Source organism: Triticum aestivum, chromosome 6D, assembly GCF_018294505.1.
Source record: "Triticum aestivum cultivar Chinese Spring chromosome 6D, IWGSC CS RefSeq v2.1, whole genome shotgun sequence".
NCBI lineage: Eukaryota > Viridiplantae > Streptophyta > Magnoliopsida > Poales > Poaceae > Triticum > Triticum aestivum.
This window is the reverse complement of record NC_057811.1, coordinates 491,679,529-491,685,505: the sequence shown is the minus strand read 5'-3', so window position 1 is coordinate 491,685,505 and position 5,977 is coordinate 491,679,529. Positions and strand designations below refer to the sequence as shown.

Below are 5,977 nucleotides of genomic sequence, written 5' to 3'. Positions count from 1 at the left end.
CAAAGATAATGCATGATAAATTTTACATGTAAAGATAATATAACACGGGCACAATCGAACAATAATTGAAGCCCACTCACTTGCATTTATTAAGTACAAAGGTTATGCGATTGGTCTTATACGATTATGCAAGAACATATCATTTTTCAGTAGGCATTCAAACTCATCGTTTGATAACAAGGCATCTCCAGTGTCCACGAACTTGGTTTTTTTTAGGGCAGACATGATTGATTCGATGAGAGTAAATATATCTAGGGGTACAAACATAGTTTACTGTCATGATACAAAAATGAGCCAAATCGGTATATAAAATGAGCCAAATTAGTTCAATACAAAAAACGAAATGATAGCTTAAATCTCAAATTAGTTGGTGTACAAACTACCGATCAAAAATTCTAGCACAAGTAAAATTAATTTACACAACAAGCTATAATCAAAAGTGCGCCATATAAGATAGTCGACTTTGTTCTATGTGTTTTAGGTGTAAGAGCCACATTCAAACTAATGGAAAATCCAAAAAAATTTAATTGCAAAATACATACAGTTTTGCTAAAGCACATCTAGATGTGCCATAAGTATTGCACATCTAAGTCCTATGTCATTGATCTTATGTTGAGATTCATGTGGATATTTTCTTTTTCTTTTTTCTCTTCCTCTTTATGCTTGATTCACTCATTTAGATGTGCAATAACTAGAGCACATCTAGATGTGCCCTAGACACACCTAAATACATATTATCTTGTCTTCCTCTTTGTATGATCATTACCCAAAAATGGTAATTGTTCATTGTCTTCCTCCCCTGTGGTTAAATCCTGGCTCCGCCCCCGGGCACATGAAACTTTCACAAAGTTTCTTCGATGTTTCATGCATGTGTTCAAAGCATGAAAAATTTAAATACTGAAATTATATATTCAACCTCGATCTTATCTTGAAGCATCTTGTCAAGATAGGAGAGGGCCGACACACCCTGTTTTCTTTTTGCGCATGAGACGGCCGACACACCCTGCTTTTTTGGCCAGACCACGACGACGACTTGGCGACGACCCACTGCTGCCACCTCCCTTCTCTCCTCATTCCACTGCTGCAGTGCTGCCTCGCCCTCGTCTCGCGCCCTCTCCCTTCTGCTCACCTGGCGAGGCGCCGGGGTTACTTGGCGACGGCCACATCCCAGTTTACTCGGCGGCCGGATCCATCCCGCGAGGTACGGCCTAGTCCCCTCGTTCCCTGCTTCGATCTCCTCCTGCGCCACTGCGGACGCTCTCGCTCTGTAGCTTGCTTGGTGCAGCAATGGTCAGGCTCACCTCCGTGAATCCATTCTCCTCTTTCAGGTCCAGATCGACGACGCGGAGAAGAGGAAATAATCCACTGTTCATCGTCAGTGCGTCAGGCCGACACTGTGTACCAAGCGAGCTGCCTCTGAGTTGCACCACATATTCAGGTACGAGTTCAGAGGGTTGCACGGGAGCGATTTGCAGCTAGCTTTTTGCGGGGAAATCAGAGAGCTTTTATTCATATGAAGGTCAATGGAGGGCAATGCAAGGTAGCTTGGTCTGATGTCTGCGCTCCTCTGGCCAAGGGAGGACTAGGCTTCCGCTGCCTACGTACTCACGACATTTGCCTTCTCCTCAAATCCCTTAACAAAATTCACTCCCCCGGGCAATGGCTCTCGGGAATCCTGGCTTGCCAACTCCTACGGTTGGGAGGGCGGCCACTATATTGGGGACTGCTCTAGAATGCACACCAACGTCTGGAAAGACCTAACTTTCGGCCTCTCTTTCTTTCGGTCGATCGCCCACGTCAGACTTGGTAACGGCATCTCTACCGCTTTCTGGCTTGACCTTTGGATTGGCCCGGTCACCCTCGATGTTCGCTTTCCGTGCCTCTTCTCTCGCACCACCAATCCTAATGTCTCTGTCGCGTTCGTGCTCTTTGCTGCGGACCTACGTCTCTCGCTTCAGCCGCGCTTGTCCAACGCTGCTTCTTCCGAACTTCAATCCATGCATGACCTGCTAGCCCCGGTTATCCTAATGCCGCACACACCTGATGAAAGAGTATATGTAGGATCAATGACAAGCCCCTGTCCGTTGCTTATGCTTATCACTAGTACAAAACAGGGCTTTCGTCACAGGGCAATTTTCACATTAGTCCCGGTTCAGTCACGAACCGGGACTAATGTGAGCATTGGTCCCGGTTCGTGTGGCTAAGACATTAGTCCCGGTTCACCTGGGCCCTTTAGTCCCGGTTGGTGCCACGAACCGGGACTAAAGGGTGCGATGCCCATTAGTACCGGTTGGTGGCACCAACCGGGACTAAAGGTCTAACCTTTAGGTACCGGTTGGTGCCACCAACCGGTACTAATGGGCTTTGAGGCATTAGTATCTCTCTGGAATTTCTTAAAATGGGCATAACTTTTGCATACGAACTCGGATGAAAAAGTTTTTTATATGAAAAATCATCTACTCGAAAAGTTACATCCTCAAGAACCTAACAGAAAAAAAGTTACGGGGCTTTTAAGATCTGGAGAGGCAAAAAAATTTAAAAAATTTCAAATTGTGGTCAAACTGTGGTCAAACAATGGTCAAACTGTGGTAACACCAACCGGGACTAAGGTGGAGCTCCAGGCTGCGTCCACGTGGACGGCCTTTAGTCCCGGTTCGTGTAAGAACCGGGACTAAAGCGGGGAGGCATTAGTAACGACTCTTTAGTCCCGGTTCAAAAACCGGGACTAAAGGCCCTTACCAACCGGGACAAAAGCCCCCTTTTCTACTAGTGTATGAATCTGCTTTCTCTTCTAGACCGGAGGATCTGTTCGCAGATTTTATCTGGGAAAAGAACTATGCGACTAACTGTTGCAGGTTGTTTATCTGGCTTGCGCACTGTGGGGGATTGTTCACCAATGAGCGTCGATTCCGACGGAACTTGACAGATTCCGACCTATGCCCTTTCTGCCCTACCACAGAATCGACGGCCCACATGCTTCTCCACTATTCTGTTGCCGCCGATGTCTGGTCGATGGTCGACTCTCTTAACATCAACCTGGCCGTGTGCGCCTCCATAGAAGATTTACCGGGGCCTCAACCTGGCTGCAAGGTTCGCAACACAGTTATTATGGCTCTCCTCTGGAGCCTTTGGAAAAGACGAAACGCTAAAGTCTTCAGAAACGAAGATGAGTCCGCAGGTTTTGTCCTGAGACGTGCTGCCCAAGACATTTTTCTCTGATCCAGTAGGTGTGTTAAAGCTGCTCGAAAGCAAACTTTGCTCGATTGGGGGATCATGTTGTCCCGGCTAGATGTAGCATAGAGTTACTTTTGTTTTTTCCCTCCCTCTCCCCCCCTCCCCCACCCCCCACGCCTTCTTTGTACATTCTCTCTGTAAAACCTTGCCCGCCGTAGTTCCCTCAAAAAAAATTATGAAGGCATTCTTAGGACAATCAGCCAAGAGGCTGGTCACCAAGAAGTTAGGAGTCTCCTCAAGCCAGCTATCGGTCACATTCAGAGTGCAAGCACGCTTTGCACAAAGATGCGCCGGGATATTAGCTGACCTGTTTACATGCTAAATATCAAACAAAGTAAAATTATTACATAGCTCTCCTATCTCTACTAATAAAGGAGCCACAATTGAACGAGAATTGTGGCGAGTGGTCCAGAGCGTCACCATCTCCAAGCAATCAGTTTACATTATCACATGCGAAAATCCTCGGAGAGAAGCGAACCGAACTCCGTCTCGCAGTGATAAACCCTCCATAATCAAGGGATCATAGATACCCAAATATGGTTTGCACCATGCTCCCAGGAGCGCCGAAGAGGATCGAGCCACCCCTCCCGCACCGCCCCTGCCATCAGCAAAATTCAAGGCACCATCCGTTGTGATCTTGACGACACCTTCATCAGGTGGTCTCCAGCCGAATCCAGGCAAAATCATCGCATCTCGTCGTGGTAGGTGAAGGAGGGCGATCGCCTCCTTGGTGGCCCTGATCATAGCCGTAGGATTCCTTCCCTCTTCACCATGTTTGATCCGGTTCCGGGAGTGCCATATAGACCACATCATCGTGGTGATCTTGGCGCGGTCATCATCTGTAAACCGGGGATCACATGTGATATCCCGCGCCCATGAGTCTGGATGAAGACGAGGCAATCTGAGGCCAAACCATACAGCCGCTTCCACCCAGAAGCTTTTTGCATGTGAACAGTGTATGAGTGCATGCTCCAAATTTTCATCCATAGCCAAACAAACTTTGCATCGACGAATCTCTGCAATATGTCGATAGTTAAGAGTGGCTTCATCTGGAATAATTTCACGAAGAACCCTCCACCAGAACACTCTCACCTTCGGAATGACATTCAATTTCCATAGGGATTTCGACATCTATGTATCATCCTCTGAGGTCCCGGTAGCCGTCCCTTCCTCTAGAGCAACACACTCTTTCTGAGTCACGAGAGCACCGTATGCCGACTTCACAGTGTAGTTCCCCGATCTTTCAAATGCCCATGCAAGAAAATCATCTCCTCCTCCTTGCCGAATAGGGATGTTCAATATTGCTTCAGCATCAGGAGCAATGAAATTATACCGAACAACCTCTTGTCTCCACGACCAGTTAGATGGATCAATAAGCTCGGACACACGCTCAATAGTTGTATGTTGTGGCCGAAAAATAGGAGACATAGATATTGTACCTGGGATCCACTTATCGTTCCAGACCGATATGGAGAAACCATCGCCCACTTGAAAGATCAGTCCGGATCGAAGGGCTTCCCTCCCCGCCATGATCGCCCTCCAAGTGGCCGACGCCGACTTGAAGTCAGTGTCGGGGAAGTAACGGCCCTTCAAAACTGTTGCACAAAGGGAATTCGGGTTGGTGAGGAATCGCCATCCGTGTTTGCCCAGCATAGCAAGATTGAAAAGATGCGGGTCTCTGAACCCCATCCCGCCCTTACACTTGGGTGTAGCTAGCTCCTTCCAGGACACCCAATGCAATGATTTCTTGTCAAGAGAGCTACTCCAAAATATTTGGCCATCGGTGAAGTAAGACTCTTACAAACTTTCTTGGTCAGTAGGAATGTACCCATTGGATAAGTAGGAATAGATTGAACGACAGATTTGAGAAGAGTCTCTCAACCTGCACACGCCAATAATTTTTACGACCAGCCTTGTATTTTCCTGCGGGCTCTTTCGCTGATATGATCAAATGTGCCGCTGGTAATCCGACCCACAGTAGTAGGGAGCCCCAGGTATTTCTCACTGAATGCTTGCACATGGATATTTAATATTGCTTGCAGAACCTGCCTCAACGAATCAGGAGTGTTAGTACTGAAATATATCGAGCTTTTATCACGATTAACACTTTGGCCCGAAGCCTCTCCATAAATCCTAAGAATCTCATTGAGTCTGAGAGCACTTGGATTACTTGCATTGATGAAAATCTAGCTATCATCTGCAAATAATAAATGTGTGACCCATGGTGATCTATAACTCACCCTCAGACCCCTGTCGATGGTTACTCCATTGTAATATTTTAACAATGAGGAAAAGCCTTCCGCACATAGCAGAAAAAGGTATGGAGAAACTGGATCACCTTGTCGGAAACCTCTGGATGGTGTGAAGTATGGTAAAAGTTCACCGTTGACACACACCGAGAAGCGAACCGAGGAGACGCACTTCATTATCAATCTAACAAAGCTCATACAGAAGCCAAGCCGAGCTAGTATAGCTTCGAGATAATGCCACTCAACACGGTCATATGCTTTCATCATATCAAGCTTGACCGCGCATGAGAAATTCTTGCCCTTCTTCCTCCGCCTCATCGTATGTACGCTTTCATACACAATTAGCACATTGTCGGTAATGAGGCGGCCGGGAACGAAAGCACTTTGCTCTTCACTGATAACCTCGTCCATAATACATCTCAAGCGATTGGTGATCGCCTTTGCTGCAATCTTGTACAAAATTGGGCACAAAGCAATAGGACGTATTGCGATAT

At 46.9% G+C, this 5,977-nt stretch overlaps 1 protein-coding gene across 1 annotated transcript in view; it reads left to right on the top strand.

The window, feature by feature from the left end:
* Nucleotides 1-1,023: 1,023 nt before the first annotated feature.
* LOC123146344 (uncharacterized) overlaps nt 1,024-5,977 on the top strand; it is an 8,097-nt gene continuing 3,143 nt past the window's right edge. Inside the window, exons 1-2 of the mRNA XM_044565992.1 lie at nt 1,024-1,201; nt 1,329-1,438. The gene's annotated coding sequence lies outside the window, so the exon portion shown is untranslated. The remainder of the gene's footprint in view (nt 1,202-1,328; nt 1,439-5,977) is intronic.